Source organism: Microtus pennsylvanicus, chromosome 15 (assembly GCF_037038515.1).
Source record: "Microtus pennsylvanicus isolate mMicPen1 chromosome 15, mMicPen1.hap1, whole genome shotgun sequence".
Lineage (NCBI taxonomy): Eukaryota > Metazoa > Chordata > Mammalia > Rodentia > Cricetidae > Microtus > Microtus pennsylvanicus.
Genome location: NC_134593.1, coordinates 6,589,956 through 6,617,687, shown reverse-complemented (window position 1 = coordinate 6,617,687; position 27,732 = coordinate 6,589,956). Strand labels below are relative to the sequence as shown.

The window sequence follows — 27,732 nt, the reverse complement described above, 5'->3', positions numbered from 1 at the left end:
TTCTACAGACCTTATGCTTTCAGAACACGTAAAGCTTGCTAAACTTTCATTCACCTATTTAAACATGTACTGTACCTGCATCCCCAGAGAGAGGACACAACTCAAGGGGATACACAATTCAATAGGAATTTGACTTTATCTAGTGGAACATACTGATAAATTCTGAAAGATAAACAAAAACACTTTGCTACTTGGACTTTCTCCCTGATCAGAGGTCTCCTAGTTGTGCGGAATTCTAAGAAGATTAAGGAGCTGTAATGGAGAGTTGAAAGAAGCAAAGCGCCAAAAGTATTTCCAAGAGGTCAATAAATTCATTATTCTGCCATCTGATAAAATATGGAAATCAATTTCTGCCTAGAATGAATTTCATGAGATTTTCAGAAAATGAGTAGAGTTGCTCATTTGTAACAAAAGATGACAAATATTAGGTGCTGAGTTTGCCACATCTTTATGAATACAAATATAGATAGGTATGGGTTCCTTAGCACCCTATTGTTCAACATTCAGGAATGAAAACTTCCACTGAGAATTGTTGAGGCTAAGAGGCCCAGCTAGGGTTAGAATATGAAAATCAACATGGCATATGAGGGGGGGGTTATGTATGTATATATGTACAATTAAAATACCTGGTCTTTTAAATGAGCTAAATATTTTCAGAATGCATGATTTTAAAACTGTGTTTTTGAGGAAGCATGTAGAATGTCCTGCAGGGAATGAAAGAATACTGTAAAATATATAAAAAATAAATTATAATGTATTTCTGGTTTTTTCATATATATATATGTAATCTAGTTCCTTCTTAGTTCACCTCCTTTTTGGTATTCTAAAAAAAACTATTAACCTGTTGTACATTATTTTGAAATATTAAAGATATACAACATCTTTAAAAATGATGTTATTGTGATGTTATTACATTGGCTTTCAAGTGACAATCTGTCAGAAATATTTTATAAAATTTAGAAATTTTCCTCAATTGGACCTTGGGAGCTCAGTCCAGTGCTCCAGTGTGGGTCTCTGTCTCTATCTCCATACATTGCCAGATGAAGGTTCTATGGTGATATGCAAGATATTTATCAGTGTGGCTATAAGATAGGAACAGTTCAAGTTATGTGTGAGACTCAAACCAGTAACTGAGCACAAGTCATGTGTATACAGCAAGAGTCTCATGCCTATATCCAAGCCTTCATGGTACAAGCACTATCGTGGGCTCGTGGTTGTATCCCAACACTCAATGTGCATGTACTGTGGAGGGCTGACATGTTTCCAACCATGGATGGTGTGTGTACTGTGACAGGGTCATACATACATCCCACCATGTACTGTGGTGCTCTTAGTCTAGCTCTCAACATTAATCGTGCATTTACAATGGGAACTTGACAGCTGTATTGCAGCACTCATGATGCTATGAGGCTCAAACCATTAATCCAGCATTCTTATTGAACATAGTGTAGTGGTTGTGTGCTCAACCATGTTCTCATTGTGAATGTACTGTGCCATAATGAACTCCAAACTCAAGCTGCATGCACTGTGGGTGGATCATGCCAATAACCTGGCATCCGTTGTGCATATACAATGGTAGGCTTATAGCTATAACCCAGAACTGATAGTGTATGTACTTTTGGATGGGATTTCCTATTACCCAGCATTCATGGTATATGTACTGCTGTGGGCACATAGCTGTAACCCAGCTCTCATGGTACATACTGTGGGAGATATGTATCTCCCCTCTCATGGTGCATATACTGTGGTTGGCTCATGGTTGTCACACATATTTGATTGTGCATATAATGTGGAAGGCTGATGACTGTATCTCAGAAACACTCGTGTGGGAAGGACAAGCTGATGTAACCCAGGATTCATTGTTATTGTACTATGGATGCTGACACCTATATCCCAGACCTCCTTTGGAGGGTTCTGGGTGACCACCAACAAGTAACCCAGTGCTCAGAGTGCATACACTGTGAGAAGCTGATGAGTGTTTTCCAGACTCACATTGTAGATTCTCTGGTAGGCTGAAACGTGTATCCCACCTCTCATGGTGCATGTACTGCAATGGGCTCATGCCTACAGCACTAATAGTGCAGGTGCACTAGACAAATTTCCAAAGTACATATGTATATGACTCCATTAGATATAAAATGTATCAATATCAAATCAAGTGATTCAGAATTTGATCTCCTAGCCATCTGTTTTGTCACTATGAATGCATTAACTTTGCTCAGACTTATTAGAACTGTTGAACAATCTCTCTTCCAGAAAATGCCTAATATGTTCCCAATGTCATTAATACAAAAGCAGAATCCACTAGAAAATTAGAAGCATAGACATTACAATAGGAGATTTATACTATTATAATCACAAAAGGTATTACATTATGCAAAATGGAAGAATAGAGAGTGAATAGTAATACATGTGTAGATAGACTCAAAAGAAAGGGTGACAGAACAACCACACTGTATAAAGCATTTATATTTATGTAAAGAAACCTAAAAGAATAAACTGTACTGCATGATCACTTCGTAGAATAGAGGAATGTCTGATTATTTAAGAAAATTGTTTCATTAAAATACAGTAAAAGGACTCCCATCTGCTCTGACACCATCTCCACAGAGCTGGTCTGACTCCAGAAATGTGGCTCAAGCATTGTCTCTGCGTGCAAAGTTCCTCTGACCCCTCACTCACCCCTGCACATTTTCCACACCCACAGACCTATCCCCATCAGGCAAGAAGCTCATGGACCAGCAGTCCATGGCGTTCTCTGACTACATAGCTTCTGCAGTGGAGCAGCTAAAGCCTCACCTCAGACCAACAGCAGGAGAAAGAAGTTCTTTGAAGACCACGTCACTTGTCATGGAGGGAGAACCATTAATTAATCAGGGATTTTGTAGATCTGAGCAGGAAAGGGGTTTGCAAGAGCCTTTAGCAGTTTAGAGCTCTTCCTTAGTTCCACATCTAGTGGGGAGACCACTATGGCTACAAGTTCTTCAGTCAAGTGGAATATTTTACCACCCTGTCTCAGTTTCCTTCCCTGAATGAACCATTTCCAGGTTAAAAGCTTTAGTTCTAGCTTTTCCAATTATTCTGACCCGAGGTAACAGTGGTGTGTAGCACTATATACTTCTTGTTTTGTCTTGTAGCAGCAGGTTGAGCTTACACACACACATGTTCACACACACACACATACAAAATCAGATAGACACAGATTATTCCTTTTTATATTTTATATTATTTTAAAAATTTTAATTTAAATGTATTTTGATCATTTTTCCCTCCCTAAACCAATAGCCCAAAGATCTATTGAAAAATGAAATAATGGTGGTCTGAAAATACATTAATAAGATGTATAAACAATACATTTTCATATTGCAGTTTATAACACAGTTATAATAATTCAGGTTTAACAACAATACATTAATAAAATTATTTCTAATGATATTTTTGATGAACTCATAGATCAGTGTCTTGTTCTGATATTATCTGAGAAGCTTCCTTCTGCAACACATAAGAGCAAATACACTGACCCACAGCCAGACATTGTACAGACAGTGAGAGACTTTGAACCACTTTTCCATAAAGGGGATGTACCCATGAAATTCATGTCCTTGGGGGTCAGGGAACTCCATAAAAAGAAGGTGGATGGAGGACACCAAGAGAAGAAGGCCCTCAGAGTCAACAGGAGCAAAGCTCTTATGGACTCACAGAGACTAAAGCAGCATGGACATGGTCTGCAGGGTCTGCCTGCACCAGGTCTGCAGATTTTACCTCATGGCTCCAGTTTAATGATTTTCTAAGTGTGTAACTGAGTGGATCTCTGATTCCTATGCCCTCTCTTGGACTCTCTTCCTACTGTTGGTTTGTCTTGCCCAACTCGGATGCGATATTTTTTTATTTATTTTACATTTTATTTTGTTATTTTTTTAGAAAAATGAATGAATTATTCAATGAATGAACACTTCAGACACTGTGATAAAAGTTAACAAAAGAATTGTCAGTTATGCTAGCTCAGACAAGGATAATCTTTTCTTTTATATAATCACTTTTCTTTTATAGCGTGACACTGGATACCCATCCAAGACAGGCCTCACTTTCCAGAATAACTGACCAACACATAATGGACTCCACATTTTGTGTGTTTATGCTTTAATTTGGTTACAGTTTGGTGGAGTTTCTGTTTGCTTATTTTCTTTTTCTTTCTGGGTCTGATTTTATTTTATAAAATTGGTTTTTGAGGGTTTTGTTATTTTTAATGTTTGTTTTTTGAAACTTTTGAACTTATTTGGAAAGCAGCATGAACAAGGTTATCTTGTAAACTGGCAAGGCAAAACACTTGACACATGAAGAGTGAGATGTAGTACAATCCCTCCCTTTTGAAAGGTTAGTTTTCTGTTAATATGATTGTTATTATTTACTGCAATTCCATCAGATCAATAGATCAAATTGAAAAATAGAGGATATTTCCTTAATTTTTCCAGCAAAAAAAAAAGATACCTGTACTACACTTACCTAAATCTTTTGTTTTAAAATGTACTCACTCATAAGTGGCTTTTAAACATGAAGCAAAGAAAAACCAGCCTACAATCCGCAATCCCAGAATCTAAACAACAAAGATGTCCCTAAGACAAACAAACATGGATCTAAATAGGATGAAGAAAAAGAAAAGATCCCCTAGTACATTGGGAGCATGGGGGTCACAGGAGAGTGTAGCAGGGTAGAGAAGAAGATGAGAGGGAATAGGCAGGCCCTGGGGAAACAGACCTGTGAGGTTGAAGCCCCCTCACCACGGCTGGCATCACCTGGACTATAGAGATCCTGGAGAGCTAGGGAAGATGCATCCCTGTATTCCACGTGTGTCTTCCAAGGCACAGAAAGTCCCTGCAAGCCTGCATCCACTCTTCCTCATTTTGCCTTCATATTTTTACACAGGCCCTGATGACCCAGGAAAAAGACAAGTGGCCTCTAGAGGGCCATACAGGCCCTGGGGAGCCAGACCTGGGATGTGGCACTCCCCTATTCCTGGCTTCTGCAGGTTCAGACAGGGGTGGAAGTCCAAGGAAGTTGCACCCCCATTTCCATGGCTGACCTCCTCAGGGCTGGACAGGAACTAGAAATCAAGGTCATGGATACTGTGTCTCTCTTACAGGGATAAACAGGCTCTGGGGAGTCAGTTCAGGGAAGCTGCATCCCTGTTCTCCACAACTGCCCTTCACAAACCAGGCCAGGCCCTGAGCTGACAGGATAGGTTAGCTGCTGCCTCTCATCCACAACTGGCCTCCCCTTGGCCAGTCTTTGTCTAGAGTGCCAGAATTTGCAAGCTGTGCCCCCATTTCTTGGCTGGCCTGTACCCTCCTTTCATAAATGGTCTCTCTAGGACCTTCAAGCCCAAGGAATTTGAAGCCTTTCTTCCACGGAGAGGTTCTACAGGGTCTGAGAAGTAAGGAAAGCTGTGTTTCCTCTTCAAGGCCGGCCTTCCTTGAACGGGACAGTTCTCGGGCCAAAAGACAGAAAAGACGAGCCCCAGTCTTCCATGGCTGTCCTCATCAGAACAGAAAAGGTCCTGGTTAGCCTGGCTGGTGAAACTGCCACCTGCTTTTCCAAGGATGCCATCAACAGGACAGTCGATGCCCTGTGGAGCCTGAATGAGCAAGCTGCATCTCCTCTTCCATGGCAGGAATCCCCAAACTTGGCCATGCCCTGGGTATCCAGCCCAGAGGAACTGTTCCCCTCTCCCATGGCTGACCTGTTTAGGAACAGACAGGTCCTGGTGAGCCAGGCTGTGGGATCTGTGCCATCCACATCTTCCAAGGATAGCCTCTCCAGGGTCTTCCAGGCCGGGGAAGCTGTGCCCCCTCCTTAATGGATGGACTCCCCTGGACCTTATGGTCTCTGGGGAACCTGGCTGGATATACTGACCACCCCAAACCATGACTGGACTCCCTAGGGCTGGCTATGCCCTGGGGAGCTAGGCCAGAGAAGCTGGTGACACGTTTCCATATCTGGCCTGTGTACCCTCTTCCATTACTAACCTCCCGTTTATCTTCCAGGCTGGGGAAGGTGTGCCCCCGTCTTCTTTAACTGGCATCCTCAGATCCTGCCATGTCCTAGGGAGCAAGGCAGGGAATGCTGCACCCTCCTCTTCCTTATCTGGTCTAGGTAGGTCCCAACAGTCCTTGGGAAGCCAGACAGGTGATGTTGTGCTACCCTGTTCGATGGTGGGCCTACACTGAGCTAGACAGGCCCTTGGGAGACTTGATGGACATCTGAACTTGCCTCTTCCTCAGCTATGATCTCCTGAGGACTGGGCTGATCCTGGGGAGCCACTCCAGGGAAGCTGCGCATGCTCCTCCACAGCTGGACTCCTCTGTGCTGGCCATGCCCTGGTGTGCCAGGATATGGAAGCTGTGCCTCACTTCCATGGATGGCCTCCTCAGGGCCTGCAATCTGGGGAAACTAGTGGTCCCTCTTCCATGGAGTGTCTACCAAATGTCATCCAGGCCAGCGAAACTGTGACCCCTTTGCAATGGCTGACCTCACAAGGGCCAGCAATGTTCTGGAAAGGCAGGCCAGGGAAGCTGCTGTCTTCTCTTCTAAGTCTGGTCTTCCCAGGCCCAGCAACGACCTGGGCATCCAGGCTGGGGAACCTGTGCACCTCTCTTCCATGGCTGGCCTCCCTAGTGCCTGAAATGTCCTGGGGTGACAGACCAGGTAAGCTGTAGTCCCCTATTTTCCAGCTCGCCTATCCTGGGCATGCCAAGTACTGCGGAGTAAGTGTGGAGAAGCTGCACCCCATTCTTCCACAGCTGACGCCCACATGACAGGTGACGTTCTGGGGTCCAGGTCAGATAAGCTATGTATTTGCCTCCTCTAACACAGCTGGCCTCCACAAGTCTGCCAGCATACCAGGCTTCTCTGTCTAGCCTCCTCAGGGCCTTCCATGTTTGAGAACTTTCACACTCTCTCCACAACTTGCATCCCCAGTACTCAAGTTCTAGACTGAGGAATCTGTGCCCACTCATCCACAACTGGCCGTATAGTGTCTAGCCATGGCCTGGGGAGTCAGACTGTGGAAGCTGTGCCCCCTCTTTCATGACTGGCTTCCCAAGAGCCTGCCAGACCAGGGAAAGTGCACCATACCCTCTTTCCCAGCAGGCCTCACCAGGGCCTGCAATGTCCTAGGGAACCAGGTTGGGAAAGCATCACCCTCATTTTCCAATGTTGGTCTTTGCAGGGCCGGACAGGCCCTAGAGAGCCAGGCTAGGGGTGCTGTGTTCCCTTCTTTCATGGCTGACTAATACAGGACCTTACAGGTCCTTCAGAGCCAGGCTAGGGGTGCTGTGTTCCCCTCTTTCATGGCTGACTAATACAGAACCTTACAGGTCCTTCAGAGCCATACTGGGGCAGCTGTGACCCTATCTTCCACAGCTTGTCACTTCAGGGACAGACACTCCTTGGGGAGCCAGGCTGGGGAATCTTCTCCACCCTCTTAAAGGCTGGGCTCCACATTACAGGCGAGGCAGTGGGATTCCATGACCGGTAAACTCTGTCCATATGCCAGGGCTGACATCCTCTGGGCCAGAAAGTCCCTGGGGATCCTTGATGGATAGCTGAAACTGCTTTTTCCACAGCTGGCCTCTGCAGCTCTGGAGAGACCAACAAGTACCAAATAAGTTCTTAAAAAACTGGCTTCCCAGGGTTGGTCATGCCCTTGAGAACAAGGTCATGAAACCAGTACCCCCTCTTCCATGGCTGGATTGTGAAAATCCTGTCATTTTCTGGGTATCCAGAGAGGGAAAACTGTGCCCCTCTTTTGGACTGATCCATACACTGGACTGGACAGGCCCTCAGGAGCCAGTCCTTGGAAGCTTTGTACCCTCACTGCAGTTGGCCTCGTCATGGCAGGACAGTCCCTGGGAGGCCAGTTCAAGGAAGCTGTTTGCCCCTCCTCCATTCCTGGCCTCACCAGGGCCAGCTGAGTAATTGGGTGACAGGCCATCTAAGCTATGCCCACCTCTTCCAAGGCTCCCTTTCCAGGGCTGTACAGATCTGTTGAAGACAGGCCAGGGAACCTGTGCCCACTTTTTCTTAGCTGGCTTCTGCAGGATCAGATAGAAATGTAGAACCAGGCAGTGGAAGATGCTGCCCAATCTTCCATGGCTAGCTACCGCAGGTCTGGACAGTCCCTGGTTAGTCATCCTGGGGAAACTGTACCACCCGTTACCACGCAAGCCACCCAGGAAAGAACAGGTCCTGAGTTTCTAGGCTGGGGAAGTTTCACCCCCTCTTCCAAGACAAGCATCCACAGGATCTGAAAGGTCCTTGAGAGCCAGACATGGTTTGCTGTGCCCACATTTTCCTCAGCTGACCTCTACATGGCTGGCTAGGCCCCGGGGACCCATTCTGGGGATGGTGTACTCTGATCCATCCTGATTCGTCACCCCAGGACAGGATAGGTCCTAGGGTGCCAGGCCATGGAATTTGTGCCTCCTCAAAATGGTTGGCCTCTTTCCCCTCTTCCACAACTAGTCTCCACTGAGTCTACCAGCTCAGGGAATCTAAACCCACTCCTCCATATCTATCTTCCCCAGGAATTGACAAGCCATGGAAGTTGCCCTCCTCTTTCATGGCTTTGCTCCTCAGGGTTGGCCAAGTCCTGGGTAGCCGGGCTCTAGTAATTGTTCCCTCCTTTCCATGCTTTGTTTTCCCAGGACCAGAGAGACCCTAAGGACCCTTTCCAGAGAAAGTGCACCTGCCTGTTCCACAGTAGACCTCACCGAAACCTGCCATGCCCTGAAGTGACATGACATTAAAACTGGGACCCTCTTCCACAGCTGGCTTTCCCTGGATTGGCCCTGCCATGAGAGGACAGGGCAGGGATGCTACACTGTGCCTACTGCACTCCCCAGGGTCTGGTTATGCCCTGGGGTCTAGGCTGGGAAGCTCGGTCCTTTATTTCACAGCTGGGAGACACGGGGGAGGCCCTGGCCTGACAACTCCCTGCATAATAGGCATGAAAGATGCACACCCATCTTCCATGAATGACTTTCTCAGGACAGCCCAGGCTCTGAGAAGCCAGCAACAGGGCAGATGTGCCACCCTTTTCTGTGGATGGTCTTCACAGAGCCATACATGCCCTGGGAATCCAGGCTGGAAATGCTGTTCATTCCCTTTCCATGCTGGCCTCCCTAGAGCCAGACAATTCCTAGGGAGCTATGCCTGGGAAGCTGCATCACCTCATCCATAGCTGCTTCCACAGGACAGGACAGGCCCTGGGTTCCAGGGCAGGGAAACTGAGTTTTCTCATGCATGACATCTTCTGGGATGGTCATGCCCTGGGTTGTCAGAATGTGATAGCTGTACCCCCATGGCGGGCCAGTACCATGTCTTCTATGAATGGCCTCTCCAGGGCCTGTAAGCCTGGAGAATTTGCACACCCTCTTCCATGGAGAGTCTTTCCAGGAAGTTTGCCCCTCTCAACAGTTATCCTCTCATGAACAGGACAGTCCCTAGAAGCTGAGCCCCTTTCTCCATGAATGGCTTCCCCAGGGCACAGCAGAACAACCACTGGGGAGACTGATCAAGAATTCTGCTCCCCCTTCATCAAGGGTGGCCTCACCTGGTCATGCCATTCCTTGGATGTCATGTCATGTACAATGTGTGCTCCTCAACCAAGGTTGGCCTCCCCAACGTTGGTCATGCCCTGAGGTGTCAGGCTTGATAAGCTGCACCCCATTATTTCCTAGCTGACCTCCTCACAGCTGGTCATGCACTGGGGAGCCAGGCTGTGGATGCTGAGCTCTTTTCTTCCAGACATGGCCTCCCCAGGTCCAGTCATGCAAAGGGAAGCCAGGTCAGGGAAATTGTACACAACTCTTTCCCAGCTAGTCTTTCCAGGGCCTGCTGTGTCCTGGTTAGACAAGTTGGGGAACTGTGCCCAGGTCCTCAATGACTGGCCAATGTTGGAGCAGACAGGCTCTGGGAAACTGGGACTTCTACAATGTGCTCCCCATTTCCATAGTTAACATCCAGATGCCTTCAATTGCCCTGGAGAGTCAGACCAGAAACACTGCACCAGTTCTTCCATGCTGGCCTCCAAAGTACCCAAAATTCCTGTGGAGCAAGCAAAATTCCTGTGTGTCCCCTTCTTCCATGGCTGGCCCCTGCAGGACAGTCTCTGGGGAGGCATGTTGTGGAAGTTGCACCCCAGTCTTCCATGACTAGCTAGCGCCAAGGTCTTCCCGGAGAATAGAGTTTGAGAAGCTGCTGCCCCCCCTCCACAGCTAGGCAATGCAGGTTTTGACAGACCTTTTAGATCCATGTTGAGGTCGCTGTGCCTCCCTCTTTAAGAGCTAGCCTCAGCAGGGCTGGATAGGACCATGGAATGCCAGGTCATGGCATAGATGCTCCACCCTGTTCTTCAATGACTGACTACCACAGGGTGAGAGAGGCCCTGGGGAGACAAGCTGGGAAAGATGTGAGCTTTTCTTCAATGGCTGGACTCCTGAGGACTGATCTGACTGGGCTGCCAGGATGGGTAGCTGTGTCTCCTCTTCCAAGTATGGCCTGTGCCCCGAGTTCACACCTGGCCTCCACAGGGCCTGTTGGCCCAGGAAAGCTGTGCCCATTCTTCCATACCTTCCCCAGAAAGCCAGTCGTGGGGGGTAGGGGATGCAGCTTCTCTGGGATGGTACCACAGGGCCTTTCCTGGGGAGGCCAGACATATAAGAGGGGAAACAACTTTTTCAGCCTGGCAGGCCCTGATTAGGTGACAGTTGGAAAGTGGGCACAGCTTCCCCAGGTTGGCAGGCTCTGTAGAAGAGGGTCACAGGTCAGGCACAGAAGAGGCTGCATAGCTTCCCACATCGCACCCTGGTTACTGGACAGTCTAGGGATCCCAGCCATGGAAGAAGGGATTCCAGCTTCCCCAGCATGAATTATCTATGACTTTTTAGTCCTGCAGTGTCCAGTAGTGGAAGAGGGGGACACAGTCCATGGTCTGGTCCCCCAATCCTGTCAGATTCTTCTAGACCAGCTGGGGCCCTAGAGCAGAGGCTAACACTTTCAGACCCAGAAAGTTGCTGCTTTTGGTAAATAGGACTCTCAGGATGCATGAAACAATTGATGTAGAAAGCCCTGTTTTCTTCTAGTTGAGAAACTGTCTACCCCCATTCCCACCCCATCTCGCCTCTGAAAATCTGGATCACATTATGATGGAGGAAGGTCATTGGTTAAATAAAAAGAAACTGCTTGGTCCTCATTGGTTAGAAGATAGGTGGGAGGAGTAAACAGAACAGAACGCTGGGAGGAAGTGAGGTCAGACTCGACAGCTCTCCTCTCGGGAGCAGACGCCTCAGAGACGCCATGCTCCCCGCTCCAGGGAAGATGCACGAAATAACAACACACAAACTGTATTCATTTAAACACTGCTTGGCCCTTTAGCTCCAGCCCTTACTGGCTAATTCTGATATCCCGATCAACCCATCTCTAATAATCTGTGAGCACCGGTCTTACCGGGAAGATTCTAGCCTACGTCTATCCTGGGTCAGAGCTTCATCGCGTGTGTCTGCCCGGGAGCAGGGCATGGCGTCTCTCAGCTCACTTCCTCTTCCTCCCAGCATTCTGTTCTGTTTACTCCTCCCACCTATGTTTTAACCTATGAGGGCCAAGCAGTTTCTTTATTGCTTAACCAATGAAATCAACAGATTGATATATGACACTCCCACATCACCTCAGTAGAGCGCATCTTCAGGATGGTGATGAGGATGTAGATGTAGGAAACGGCTATGACAAACACTGTCACCACTATAATGGAGCCAGAAAAGATAGAAGGGATGAATCCAATAACAGAGACTTCTGAACAGGACAGTTTCAACAGAGGGGAGAAGTCACAGAAAAAGTGATCTATCTGATTTTGTCCACAGAAGGTCAGATTTAACAAACAACCAGTAAATGTCCAACCATTCATACAACCACCAACATAAGAAACTCCCAACAGTAGAAAACAGACTCTTGGGGACATGAGCACGGAGTAGAGGAGAGGTGAACAGATGGCTACATAGCGGTCATAGGCCGTAGCAGCCAATAGGAAGCACTCAGCTGACCCAAATGACACTGTGATACAGAGCTGGGCTTCACAGGCATCCACTGGTATGATCAGCCCATGCCCAAGGAGTTCCATAAGCATTATAACAGAGACTGAGGTTGAATAGACAATGTCTACAAAGGCAAGGTGACTGAGGAACAGGTACATGGGTGTATGCAGCTGGGAAGAAATTCTTATCAATGTGATGATGCTGATATTTCCTACTAACGTGACTATGTATACTCATAAATATCACAAAAAAGAATATACACAGTGTAGGATCCTCTGTTAGTCCCAAAATGATTAGCTCTGTCACAGTGGTATGGTTTCTGGCCTCCTCTTTTTGTGTGAATTGTCCCTATTGAGGGAAATGAAAATAATTTGTTTTTATAATGTTCTGATTTTTCACATTACTGGATTTTTTAAATTATTCTCACTCCTATTCATGGTTTTCTCCTCTGCTCCACACATAACTACTGAGTTCATTGGAATTGTGGTATTGTTTTTTCCTTTTATCTTTGAATAAAATGAGAATAATGAACCTCAAAAAAAAAGTTAGAGCTAATGGGCCAGGCAGTGTTTAAATGAATACAGTTTCTGTGTGATTATTTCTGGTGTAAGCTAGTCAGGCAGCTAGGACAAACAAAGGGACCCCTCCTTGTTAGTTTTTACTGACAAGGATGAACATCCTTATGGAAGTGATTGTCATTGTGCTGTGTGTTCTGCCTAGCTTACTACACTGTGGGAGAGAGAAGGAAGCTGTTAGTAGGAAGACATTTATTTCATGCACATGTCCTCAAGTATATAGTTTCTAGTCCATATTTTTGTTGATCAGGTCATTGTACATAGATCAGACATCATTTTTATCAGTCTTTGCTGGGAGACTGGAATGGTTGATCAGTACTGAAACACTGTGATTGAATTCTGTATTGGGCAATGGGGTGCTTTGTTTTACATTTTCAGAGCTGCATCTTGGGACATTTGTATGATATGGATGGTAAGTGAAAGAAAGGGGAAGGTGGGAGGCATTTACTCTTTATGCCATGATGTAAGCTTCTTGTAGGGATTTTATTTGCTGATCATAAGCCTGCTCTTGATCTTAGAATCAGCTCCTGCCACCATAAATAATGAATTATTTGTGAAAGATATGGAATTGATTAGGTTGGTACACTACAATCAACTGCCCTTTTTAACTTGAGGTGTCAACACAAGGGAAAGCCTTTCCTAGAAGTTAAGCATCAAGTTTTGTAGAAACCCAAGTTGGTACTCTCCTGTGATCTCTAGTAAAGGACATTGCCGTTTTTCACTGTCTGATCTTGAGCAAGCACTTTATCTTTCTCAGACTTTGTATCTTTGCTTATTATTCCCACCTCCACTCCCACTCCCCACTATTATCCTGTCAGCTAAATGCTACTGTTGTGAGAAACAGGCCAAAAAGCCCTATACTGTGTGCTGGTACAGTTTCATTGATCAGCTCCTGGTATGGACAAAATGGAAACCCTAGCCCTCAAGGGAATGCTTGTCATTAGCTTCACTGTTATTTTCCCCCGTGGAAAGCAACTAAACTAGTATAAGACATCTGTCCTTCTCTTGCTTGGGAAAGCTGGCCTGTTTTCATTTTCTATTTGGGTCTTCTCACATTTTCTCTCCCTGAATATTTACCAGGGAGTATTTTTAAAGTAACTTTTGGTTCAGAATGCTTGTTAGATGCAAATCACTATGGATTCAGCGCTGACTTTGGAGCTGGGACTTGAAGTCAGGTGAAACAGTGGTAAACAGTGAGCAGTGTCTGGATATTTAAAGCAGACTACGGAGGAGGTCAGTGTAGCTGCTATTTACTGTCATTTTCATACTTATCATTTAAAATTAGTTCACTCAGTTTTCTTCCGTGCTAGGTGCCCTTTATTTTACCTACTTTCATCATTTCATTCTCAACCCCTCCCTCCTATGGGTGGGGACCAACAAAGAATCCTGAGAATGAAATTATTATTAACCAATTTTTTTTTTTGGTTTTTCAAGACAGGATTTCTTTGTAGCTTTGGTGCCTGTCCTGGAACTAGCTCTTGTAGACCAGGCTGGCCTCGAACTCTCAAAGATCCGCCTGCCTCTGCCTCCCAAGTGCTGGGATTAAAGGCATGTGCCACCATTCCTAAAGTAACTTAGTAGTGGTCACGTAGCCAGCTAGTAGGCCTTAATGTGATGTTGAGTTGATTATTATGACTCAGAGATCAGGCTTTTCCATATCATTGATGCTGTCATATGAAAATTTCAACTTTATTTTAAAAACAAGTTTGTTGAGGTATACAGAATGCAATAAATACACTCATTGTAAGAATATAAGGTTTAGTGAGTCATGATAAAGCGTACTTGTCTGTAACTCAACAGGCTGAAAACAACATTTCTACCATTTTCAGGACTGATATGCCTGCCACCTTCTAGGCTAGTCTATTTAGTGCTCATCCGTTGCCTACTCTACCATAGGCAACCCCTAGGGTACTCCGTATTTTTGATACTGTAGTGCTATCTTCTCTGGCCTGCTGCCTGTTTTTGTAAATAAGGTTTTAGTGAGATGCACCCACACCCATATTGCCTATGGCCGCTTTGGAGCTCAACACTGCTACACAAGTAATGTGTTGAGGCTTAATCATACCTAACAAGACCCAGTTATTCACATCTATGTGAACAATACTTTATTTTTCAGCATATATTTCATGTTCTTTTAGCATTCATTCGAAAATCTATGGAGGGGCCGGGTAATGGGTCAGTGGGTAAAATGTTAATGTGTTAAGCTTGAGGACCAGGCATGACACCATGTGTCTGTAATCTGAGGGCTGGAAGGTGGAGACAGGAGGATCCCTGAGGCTCCTAGCCAGCTGGTCTAGCCAGTCTGTGAGCTCCATGTTCTCTGAGTGACTGTCTCAAGGACTAAGGAGGAGAGTGATAGGAGGAAGACAGCTGACACCCACTGTCCTCCCTAGGTACACGCACTAGCACACGGCCTGCATCATAATGCACACACCACACACAGATGTGATCCAGGGAAAGTCAGGCTTCACTCAGTACATTGTCACTATGTCTCCTTAGTCTCCCACTTCTTTCATTCTCTAAAATTATAGCCTTTACATTTATTCAAATTTGCTGACTCAGTGTATAATGTCTCATAGATTTTGACGAATGTGTATATTCATCTAACCACTGCTTAAATTGGAATAATTCCTTTTTCCTTCCAGATTGGGCTGTATCTTTTGTAGTCATCCACGTTTAAATTCCTAATTCACAGAAACCACTAATCTGCTTTCTGTCTTCATGTGGCTTTTGTTTGTTCGTTGTTTGTTTGCTTTTTATGTAGTTGATCCTTTTTAGGAACATTTAGGTCTAGGGATGTATGGCAATTTGTGTGTCTCTAGTATGTACAAAAGCCTATGTTCAATCCTTATTATCAGATAACCCTGTATATGGTGGTAGATGTCTCTTGTGGTTGGGTAGAGGAGGTGGATGCTAGAAGATCACACATTGGAGATTATCTATTTCTACACAGAGTACAAGGATACCCTTAATTATATAAGTCCTGTCTCAAGTCAAAGTGTGTGTGTGTGTGTGTGTGTGTGTGTGTGTGTGTGTGTGTGTTGGGGGTGTCATAGAAATGGAATTTATAGAATGTAACTTTTTGTATGCTAACTTATGCTATCTTTTTTGTGTGATTATTTTCCATCCCTTGGTGAGATATCTGTTCAAAATTGTACACCCTGAAACTTCAGCTAATTGAACCATAACACTAACTCTAACCCTGTATATGTGCAGTTGATTATTATTTGAAAATGCTATCTTCTAATATGTTGTTTATGTTTTTATCCCTTTCTTCCACCCTCCTCCAAGGGTCTTGTATATAGTACATTGGACTGAAAGTCTGAGTTGGGAATGGATTTGAACTTCTGATCTTTCCGTTTTTATTTCTTGAGTACCTGGAGTAAAAGGGTATGTGAGTGCATTGGGTTTATACGGTGCTGCGATTGAACTCAACATCTTTTGTATTCTACCAATCAAACTGTATTTCATCAATTTGTATTATTATTCAAGTGTGCTAAGGAACATGCTTTCAACCAGAATACATAGTTAATACCCTACTTAGCACTGAGCTATATGCTTCCTGATTTTTGTTTAGGTTTTGAACCACTGGGATCATTCCTAGATCCTCTTACATGTTAGAGAAAGGCTCTGCCATTGGACTAACTATATAATTTTAGTCAGCAACTATTCTAACTCTTCTGATTAACCCTGGGTTGAATCTGAAAATACTTAGGGGTAACTGTTGTCTTTGTGTTATTGAGTCATGAACATGGCTGATCTGCTTATCTAAATCTTTGGTTCATTATTGGTGTTGTATTTTTCAGCAGTTGAATCATGCATATTTGTAAAGCTTTATTTATACAGCACCTGGTTCCATATATGTGGTTTCAGGATCCACGATTTCAATGTCAGTAAGCAGGATGATATGGTACAGTAGGATATTTTGAGGGAGAAGAGACCAGGAGTGCTTGTTAGTGTTTTTTGTTTGTTTGTTTTTTCTTTCTTTTGTCATCTTGACACAAGCTAGAAGAGGTGAAATCACCTGTGAAGATTTCTTCAGGGTCAGCATGCAGAACCTGTGGTCCAGAGTGACCAAGCTTGATAATAGCAAGAGTCTCGCAAGTAGGACTGCTTTTAGCAACATGTAGGCTGCAGTATTGAGAGGCCCGTGGTGAGAAGCTGAGACTTGGCACTATGCAGCCGAATCAAAGTCCCTCAAGAGACCAGGAGAGGCTATTGATAAAGATGTAGCTTTGGTGCTAGTGAATACCCCCAAGTACAGTGAGAGATGTGGAGCTGTTCTGCAAGATGAGTTTGAATGCAGAGGTCAGGACTGCATAGACAAGTTTATATGTTCACAACTGTAAGAGGATCTGACTGCATAGATGAGTTTGAATGTTCACAATTATAAGAGGTCGAGACTGCTTACCATATTTTCTGGCTGTGGAGTATGAGGCTCAGAGAGGCTAGATCATTTGCTCAACATTAGGACTTAAACTAATGAGGATCTGGCTTTCAAACCCAAACACTTCTGTATGCTTCAGTCTAAGAGAAATGGAAATACTTAACTGAAAAGGATATCCACTGTGAGCTATGACTCTGGCAGAGCCTTATGTAACTTTGACTTTGTCAGTTGACTTATTGTTATGCGTCATTTTCTATTTTATGATCTATTAAGCTAGGGTCATCAGATAGTTCTTCTGCATCATGAAAGATACTGGGTTTCCATCACTCTCATAATGAGAAGTTCATCTAAAATTTCAGGAGAGGATATAATGCAAAGAAGTAACACTTAGGAATACTTGACATTATTAAGAGAAAATTTTTAGTGAAATTTGTTGTTTCTCTTTCCAAACTTGAAAATTTGTAGAGGGTGGTTGCATGTATACTTATGTACCTGTATGTAAATCATATGTGGCATTATATACTTGGAGAAAACAGATTATAAAATATTTCATAAACATGGGTTTATATACGATTAACCTCTTAGTATAATTAACTTAATGGCTCTATGCTATTTTATTAGTTGGACTTAGATTTATCCTTAGGTCACTAATTATCTGTTTTGAATATTTATGGTGCATTTCTCTGCCCTTCCTTTCTCATTGTTGCTCCCTTCTTACTTTCTGCTACTTGCTGACATTGCTGTAGAGATGTCCTATACACACATATCTGTGTATTTGTTTACGTCCTCACACAGAAACAGAATTGCTAGCACAAAGGGATTTGCATCAGCTGCTGTTGGTAGGTAGTGCCAAGTTGTCTGTGGAAAGCATCTGTCCTTCACAGTTTCACCTGTAGTCATGACTACCTGCTTCTTGTTTCTTCATGAAACAAGTTTAGAGTTGTAAATTTTGCTTTCTTGGGAGTCTTGGTGTTTATTCCAGGCTGAACTTGAACTCAGTCATCCTCTTGCTTTACCCTCCCCAGTGCTTGGATTACAGGTGTGTGCCAACATCCCCGTCTCTCAATAGAACACTTTTAATGTTTTCAATGCCATAAAATTTCCAGATTATTAGTAATCAGTAATAAATTAAAGAATCCTGTGTTTTTGTTCATCTTTTCTTTTTAAATTAATATTGTTCATTTTTGTTTCTACAGAAAAAAATGATTTTATATTTAATCTATAAACTTCTATGCATATTTTTAAAGCAGAAAATTACAAAATTTGTGAAATACATGTCATCTAAGAACAGAACTGTTAAAGTTCTGTGACCAAGAATGCTCATGGCTCTTGCAGAGAACCTGGGTTTGGTTTCTCAAAATCTACGTGATGGCTCACAACCATCTGTAACTCCAACTCTATTGGATCAATAGTCTCTGCAGGTTTTAGGTATACACATGGTATACATATAGACGTGTAGGCAAAACTTTCACATCCAAATCTTAAATATTTTTTAAAAATTACTATTTATGCATTTTGAATGTGTTTATAAGCACATTCTGCCTGAATAATGTGATTAAAACTGTATTCTGCAGTGCCTGGATATCTTTGCTTCTATAAATGTCTATCATATCCTTAGTGAGGGACTATGGATGAAATTTTCATGGTATTATGTATTTTTATGATTGTGTCTTCTTCTTTTCCCCTCCCATTGTGGCCTGGTATTGGTTATTCACTTTTGAGTTCTAGCTTCCTTGTGTGTAAAGTGGGAAAAGCCACCCTCACTATGTACACAGAGGTGGTTGCAAGACATGTGTGCTTGTTAAGTGTTGCATACACACTTTCTTGGGAAGAGTTAATGTACATGATGATGTAAGGGATTGGAAGATAGAAGAAAGATGCCAGAATCTTACCAGTAGGCCACAGCCTCGTGGTGATACAAAGATTGATAGAAATGGGTTGATTTAAGATATGAAAGCTAGCTAAGAATACACCTATGACATTGGACAAACAGTGTTTTAATTAATACATAATTAATATAGTTTTGTGTGATTATTAAAGTCTGTGTGGCCAGGAAACTGAAGTGCAGTCACCACTTACATATGGGGCCCACCGTCTGTGGTCTGAATCCACATAAAACCTAAAATAGCTTAAAATAGAGGGCTTCTAGACCCACAAAAACAGAAGCCAAGTGCAGCTTCTTGGTAGCCACATTAGCAGCAAGAACTGTGAAACTCAAAGAGACAGCTTCCTGATTCATGCTGGTGGCACAAATGATTCTGACTCTTTGGGGAGGTCCTGTATAAAGCACATATAGGGTTTGAGAGCCGCGTGCAGCAAATTGCTTAATGAAAGCAACATAGACTGCTGCATCCCTGGAGCTGGGGCACTGAACATGGCTCCCAGAGCTGGCATAAACCTACCTCTGCCATACTGAAAGGACAAGGAAGGCAGAGTCAGCATCCAGGGATGCTGGCTAACGTCTGAGACAATGTGGCCTTTATGTTGAATTGCCCAGTGAGGTTGGCCCAGGACCATGAAGAAATGACCATGGCCACCATTCCCTTCCTCTGGAGAACATTCTATGGGCCTGTTCTCCTTCCCTTTCCTGCCTACATGGATTGATTTTGTTCCTCCTTGCTCCCTGGACAGTGAAATGACAAGTAGGGATTTGATCCTGCTTTTTTGTGCTGTGTAGCCCAGGTTCACTTCCATAATGGCCATGGTGGTCTAGTTTTCTAAACCTCTACAAGAAACAATTGTCTGTCCAGCAATGGAGGTGCATGCATTTAATACCAGGGGAGGTAGAAGCAAGAGATCACTATGAACTTGAAGTCAGTCTGGTGTACACAGAGAGTTCCAGGCCAGCCAAATAGAACGGTTGAGTGATTAAAGAGCTAGATGTGCAAAAGAAAGAAAGCAAAAGCAAGATATCAAAATATCAAAGCAATGTTTTCTAGAACACTTACATTCTTCAGACTTCTCCTAATTGATTTCTTAACCTCTGAGTTTATGTTGCTAAGAAGTTCAGTGTGACTATGGATCTTGGGAGCAGACACTGAGGTATGTTTTTCTTCCATGCTGAAATGATCTTATTCTCTAGCCCAAGCTAGCTATTCAACTCCAGGCCCCTCTTCCTCAGCTTCCTCAGTGCCTAATTGAGAATGTTTCAAGAAACTGCATGCAGTGGGACAGGCCTTTAATTCTAACAGTGGGGAGGCAGAGAATCTCTTACTGGCAGGGCTACACAGAGAAATTCTGTCTCAAAACAAAAGAAAAACTAATGATGATGATAATGATGATGACATTGATGATGGTGATTTAATAAGAACAGTAAAGAGAAAACTAGTGGAACATCCAATGAATCTTACATAATACAACAGATCCAAAATGTCATTTCAACAGCTGTCAGCATGAAAGCATACAACTGAGACACTTAGTGGTGGAGGAGGAGTGGGAATGGAGTGGTGGTAGCATTTGTCCGGTGTTCTGAAACCCAGTGCACATCTAACCTCTGATAGCAGCTCAGATTCAGGAGCTCAATACCTCACGCCCAATACTGGCCATTCAGTCTCACTACTGGCCAAGGAAGTTCCCACTAAATTCCTCTTGGGCCTTATACTGACCAGAAGTCATTTCCGGTATCAATCACCCTGACCCTAAGGCCAAGGTCCAGTACAATGGTTCTCAGTTGGGGGGTCATCATGACATGAGGAACTGTATTAGAGGGTCTCAGCATTAGGAAGGTGGAAAACCACTGGTCTAGTAGGAGGTCATTCATTCTCTGTCATAAGAGTCAGAGCCCCTGGAGTGGACAGACTCTAGTATCAACCTTCTTTGAAAGCTTAAGGCCTAGGCTTCTCAGCTTCTCTTCCCAAGAGGAGCCTAGTGGAGGCAGGAAGTTCAAGACTTCAAGAACCAGATTGCTGGCTGGCTGAGTAGCTAGAACATTTGCTGCTCTTCAGGAAGACCTTAATTTGAGTCCTAGCATGTGAGTTGGGTAGCTTACCTGCTCTATAAGATCTGACAGTCTTCTGGCTTGGAACTACTCCCACATGTAGTATACCCACAAACATACCCCTACATATACGTAAAAAAAAATAAATCTTAAATAACCATATTCCCATGCTACTCAGGCTGTCCCAAGCCAAACAGACCTGGCTGACTCGTTCAGCTCAAACATTAGGCTGAGTGGACTATGATAAAGTGTTAAGTCTGAGCTGTATATCATCACCTGGGGTTGACACTAGAAATAAGCCAGGGGCTGGGGAGATGACTCAGTGTTCAAGAGCACTGGTTACTTTTCCAGAGGACCCAGGTTAGATTCCCAGCACCCACAAGGCAGTTCCTAGATATCTGGCACCCTCACATAGACATACATGCAAGGGAAATCCCAATGCATATAAAAATAAAAACATATTTTAAAATAAAGCTGAGCCGTGGTGGTACACATCTTTGATCCCAGTACTTAGGAGGCAGAGGCAGGAGGATTTTTGTGAGTTTGAGGTCAGCCTGGTCTATAGAGCAATTTACAGAATAACAAGGGCAACACAGAGAAACTGTATTTTGAATAACTGTAAAGGAACAAGAGGAGGAGAAAGAAGAAATAACCAGGCTGTGAAAATGGCTCACTGGGTAAAGTGCTTTCCACACAAGCATGAAACCAACATTTGGATCCCAGAATCCGTGTAAAGCTAAGTATGGAAGCTGCTGTATCCTTCTAATACTCATGTTCCTATGGTGAGCTAGGATTGAGATAAGAGAACCAAAAGAAACACCAGGGCCAGTTTTCCAGGCACACACAGTGGCACAGACAATAAAAAGGAACAGCTTAGATGGCTCAGCTGCTAAAAGAACTTGCCAAGGGGTTGGAGACGGGATTGGAGTGATGGCTCAGAGGTTAAGAGCACTTGGCTGCTCTCCCAGAAGCACTGGCTTCAATTCCCAGCAAATGCATGGTAGCTCACAATCTTCTATAATGAGAGTTGGTGCCCTCTTCTGGCATGCAGGTGAACATGCAAGCAGAACACTGTATACATAATAAATAAATAAATAAATCTTTTTTTTTTAAAGAAAAAAAAACTTTTCACGCGTCTGATGACCTAAACACTTGTTTCTTGGAACTTAAAGATTTCTGATCTCCACATGCAAGTCATCGCATTCATACACCTGACCATATACACAATAAAAATAAAATCCAAAGAGACCCTGTCTCTAGGTAGAAGGTAAGGATCAACGCTTAAGGTCATCCGCGGCCCTCAACATGCATGCTCTCACTCACACAAACACGTGTACACACATATTACACACACACCCAAACAACCACACACACACACACACACACAGAGTCACAGTTAAAAAAAAAAATCAGCCACAGCAAAATTCCCCAGCTAGCCTGCACTGTCACACAGCTCCTACAGCCATCTTTAAAATACTATAAGGCAGATGTATTAAATTTTAAGTTGGCACTAAACCCACTGGCCCAAAAGTAAAGGGTCAAGGCCAGAATGTCCAAGTCTCAAGTCCTAGTCCCCATTCTGCATGCCCTGGGGATCAGTCATCGAGAGGTGGAAGTCTGTGTGCATGCTTTAGCAAAACTCCTTCTGGCCATCACTGCTCTGCTTCGACTCTCCCTCTCCCTCCTCCCTTTCAAGAATTGTCTTGAGCACGATAATCATGGCTGTAACAATGCATAGGCCTCCCAGCACTGGTGTCATTGTGGGCTGCAGCCGCTCTGATCCTTTCAGTCGTCCTGGCACTGGAACCTCGTCTAAGCTAGGTGCTAGGTGCGCTTCATCTCTCTCCCTGTCTGTCTCCCCGAGGCGATGGAAACAGTTGAGATTTGACTTGGTGCACAGTGCTCATCCTCAATGCTAGCACAAGGCCTTCTGTACAGAAAATACTTTAAACCTACAAGTCAAAAGTAGCATGTGGTGGTCCATGCCTTTAATCCTAGCCCTCAGAAGGCAGAGGCAGGTAGATTCCTGTGAGTTTCAGGCCAGCTTGGACTACAGATTGAGTTCCAGTACAGCCAGAGCTATATGGTAAGACACTGTCTCCAAAAACAAACAAATAAAAAGTGGGTTTAAGAGTTGCTCAGCATTTAAGAGCACTGGCTGCTATTGTATAGGATCAGGGTTCAATTCCCAGTAACCACACAGAGGTTCAAACACACTCTTCCAGTTTCCGGGAGCATCAGGAACACAGGTGATGCACAAATCTACCTGCCAGCAAAACACCCATATACATAAAATAATAAAATAAACATTAAAAATAAAGTGAGGAAACGCAAAAAAGGAAAATAATATAAAAATTCAAGTCGGGGGCTTATGAAGTGACTCGGAAACTAAAGGCTTGCTGTCCAAACCTGGAGATCTCAGTTTATTCTCCAGAATTTTCTTAAACTTGGAGTGAAAAATAAAAGAGTCCCCACAAAGTTGTCTTTTGACCTCCATATGTGCACATACACAGAAAAATAATCTGTAAGAGTAAAAAGATAAAAGACATTTTCAAAAAGAAACAGGCAAAGAACTGTCAGATTCGTCAGGTTGGAGGTATAACTGTGATAGAGCACTGGAAGATCCTGTTCCCATAGTTAGCACCAAAACTAAAACACATAAAATATGAAGAAGAAAGTGAATTCAGCTCCAAGGAGTGAGGGTCCTGGAGGCCAGCAGACCTGCCTGGAATCTCAGGCAAGTCATTTGAGATCCCTATGGCATTGCCCCTCCTCTAACAAGGAACTGGGCTCAGGTGGCCACTTTGCTGCAGATTCTCCCTATTCAAGAATTACATGAGCCAGAGGTCTCTTGTTCTTGAGCTTTTCCACAAAGGCCCCATTACAATTTTGCCAGAGAGGGCTCTTCATAGAACAACAGGCTGTGACCCTCCTTACTTCCTCCTCCCTCCATTTCTGCCTGTAAACCTGGGCCCCAATCCTGGCCCCCAACACAAGAAACAGAGCCAAATTTTTCTAGCATAGACCACTATGGGTGATTTATTTAGGGGGTCTTCAAATAATCACTTAAGTGTCACCATGGCAACTCTGCAAGTTGCCATGGAGATTGGAGCAGGAAATGTCCCCATGGAGATACCTGGGAGAAGCCATAGGAAATCATTACCAGGTGGAGGGGTTTGGAGTGGGGGGATGGGTGAACACATGGAGAGTCCTGTGGTCTGTCCTCTGATACAAGGAGGGAGGGGAAGGAGCAGAGTCAAAGAGAGCAGTTTGGAAAGGCGGGAGAGCTTATTATTTTCACCAGTGCCACAACCGCCTGATGAAAAGCTGCTAGAAGAAGCCAGAGGAGTTCAGAAAGGAAGGACAAAATGTACGTGGCAGTGGAGATGCCCTGGGAAGGGGTGACCTTTATTCTATGTGGTTTTCTTGACTGTTTATTCTATGTGGTTTGTCTTGCATTTGGATTTATTTTACACAGTTTGCAACTATTAACTGATCTTATAATTGTGATTATTGCCCATTTCTCATGTTGACTATGTTGTCTCCTTAAACCAATTTCATATGGCAGGAATCACCCCTGTGACAGGAATCACCTCTTTGACATGGGTGAGGAAACAGTGTCTACACCATGATCCAAAGTCATCTCAAAGATTGGAGGAGCCAAATTCAGGTTTCTCAGCCTCCTTCGGAAGTCTGCGTTTTTAAGCAACTGCATTCCAACCACAGCACCGTCACACATGACATAACTTCGAACTTAGCCTTCTGTGATCAGTCCTTTTCTTTCAGGGATTAAAGAGGGGAGCTTCCTGAGGAGAGGTACCTGAGCCTGCAGCTTCTGGAGCCCACAGCTGCCATCACTCTCATGTACTTTGTTTCTACCCTCTACTCCATCCTCTACCAGGCCCTGTTCCCCAGCCTCCACTCTTGTTTTAAAGCCTTGAGCTGGATTCCCATTCACAGAGAAACAACCTGATGAGGGAATTAATATGAGAGCTCTAGAGTCAGCAGAGCAAACCTGACTTTACTTTCGCCCCTGTATCCAGCCCTGAGTGTTAAGACCTGAGCAGACAGCTCAGCTGACCCACTGTGCTTCCCCAGACATTCCACACCCCAAGTTAAGCTGGGGAGAAAGGAAAGGTATTAGAGGAGAATCAAGGTGAGGAAGTGACTCAACCCAGCACTGGCCTGCAGGCATCTAGGAAAAACCCTCCAGAGACAGGGACCCTGGGAGGCTCAGTTTGCAAGCTGCCCTGGAAGTATTGCTCCATGGCCAAGCACAGGGAGTGCAAGGGACGAGTTGGCCAAGCTCCTGCCCAGTCCTGGCTCCCTACAGCATTCCTGTCAGGCTAGTACGGGTGGGATCATTGGGTTTACATTCGGACAGGCCTCATTCTTATGATTTGTGTGCCATGTGGGGAATGGAATCAGGCTAGGGAAATGACTGGAAGCATGAGGTGCTATAAACCTTGGGAGTACCTGCTCCTGCTGAAGATGAGCATCTGATAAGGGGAAACAAATCCCCTGAGGTTCGGAGAAAAACCCCAAGGGTAGCAACTTTGGAATCTGACAGTTCAAGCTCAAGTTGTTTCTATTTGTTTGTTCATTTGCTTGTTTAAACAAGGTTTCTCTGTATCCCTGGCTGTCCTGGAACTTGCTCTGTAGATCAGGCTGGGCTAAAATTTAGAGCTCTGACTGCTTCTGCCTCCCAAGTTCTGGGAGTAAAAGCACCTCCCTGCCAAATTCAAAAACATGACTTTTGACAAGATGCTAACCTTTCAGAAACTGTTTCTTCATTGAATGAACCCTGGGAACAAAGCCAGTTCAGCTGTTGCTTCATTCACTCTTACATTTACCCCATAAACGTCTGACACACAGGGTCGAGGCTCAGTGGAGACTGAATTTTAAGGAGTACACCTCCTCACTCTAAATAACACGGCTACTATGGGGAGCCTGTAATCTTTGCACTTGGGAGGTTAAGGCAAGAGAATCTCAAGTTGAAGTTTAGACTCAGCTTCCCAGAGAGACACTGTCTCAAAAACACACCAAAAGCACAAAGAATACTAGTATTGGGGAGAAAAGAGGAAGTGGAATTCTTGTGCTTTGTTGCAAAGGAGATAACCCAACTCAGTTACTACCCTAGACCCCAAAACTGTTTAACACAACAGACAGATTTCCTTCCATCACCTCACCCACATTTACCTGGGCAGAGAGGAAGGGTGGAACCATGGCATCTGCACATCATGGGTCATCACTGACCATCTGTTATAAAATACTGCAAATAAAGGGTTACAGAGACAGCCCAGTGAGCAGAGAGGAACAGGCAGAAAGGTGGATCATGGGAGAAATGGAGTGGAGCTATGGGAAGATAAGCAGATCTGACCAGACCAGAGATTTCTACTTCTCATACTTAGCAGTTTTATGGCTCTGGGGAGTACTTCTCAGAGCTTTTTGAACCTGTTTCCTCATTTGTAAAAAATAATAAAATACCAGCATTATAATGCTGCCAAGAAGAATAAATAAGAAGCTGAATACAAGAATAGGCTCAAGGGGCTGGAGAGATGGCTCAGCGATTAAGATCACTGATTGTGCTTCCAAAGGAACCAGGTTCAATTCCCAGCACCCTCGTGGCAGATCACACATGTCTGTAACTCCAGTTCCAGGGGATCTGACACCCTCATATGCAATCAAAACACCATTAAAAATAAAGTTAACAGGGGCTGGAGAGATGGCTCAACAGTTAAGAGCATTGCCTGCTCTTCCAGAGGTTTTGAGTTCAATTCCCAGCAACCACATGGTGGCTCACAACCATCTGTGATAAGGTCTGGTGCCCTCTTCAGGCATGCACGCAGACAGAATATTGTATACATAATAAATAAATATTTAAAAATAAATAAATAAATAAAGTTAACAAAACAAGAATAGGCTCAAAATAGATATCCATATTCTGGAACTCCTACTTTTATTAAAATTATTTTTGTCATTGTTATATTTTGGTTCATGTTCTGCAATGGTTTCAGGTGAAGCTTAGGCAACATGGGTTTGATTAAGAGTGTCTCTCATGGATAAGACGAGTTCAGTCTTGTTTCAGTAGCTGGAATTCTTGGATTCTCTTGGTGGCAAGGATTTCAGATTTCCTTGCAGTTCCACATAAATGTAGAACTGGACTGGATGTGTGGCCATCCTGCCTAAGTCTCTACTGCAGTGCCTGTGTGGCAGAGAGGTGGTAGATGGAGACTCCTTGGCAGAGGTCAGAAAGAAAAGCCAGGCTTAGAAAATCAGTTAAGGACCGGAAAAGAAGGATGGCAAGGGTGGAACAGAAAAATTTGGCTCTAAAAGTAGTTCTCCTCTGACCTGTTGTGCAGTCGTGTATTCTCACTTACCTGGGGTGGAGGAGTGTGTGTGTGTGTGTGTGTGTGTGTGTGTGTGTGTGTGTGTGTGTATGTGTGTGTGTAGAACCACAACAAGCTCACAGCCAGCCTAAGCTACTTAGTGAGATTCTGTCTTAAGCTTAGTGAAAAGCTGCCCAGATGAGGTTGCTCACCTGTAATCACAGGACTCAAGAGTTGGAAGCTGGAAAATCAGGAATGTGAGGCTGGCTTGAGCTTCATGAGAACCTGTTTCAAATAAACCATGAGGGTAGAGAGGAAAGATTTTAAAAATGATAAAATGTTTGCCTAGCAAACAATCCTCTAGACTACTAAGAAGAAAAGCATCACACACACACACACATACACACGCACGTACGCA

At 44.1% G+C, this 27,732-nt stretch overlaps 1 pseudogene; it reads right to left on the bottom strand.

Moving 5' to 3' along the window:
• Positions 1–10,736: 10,736 nt before the first annotated feature.
• The window catches only part of LOC142836103 (olfactory receptor 5P53-like), a 35,160-nt pseudogene continuing 18,164 nt past the window's right edge, over positions 10,737–27,732 (bottom strand).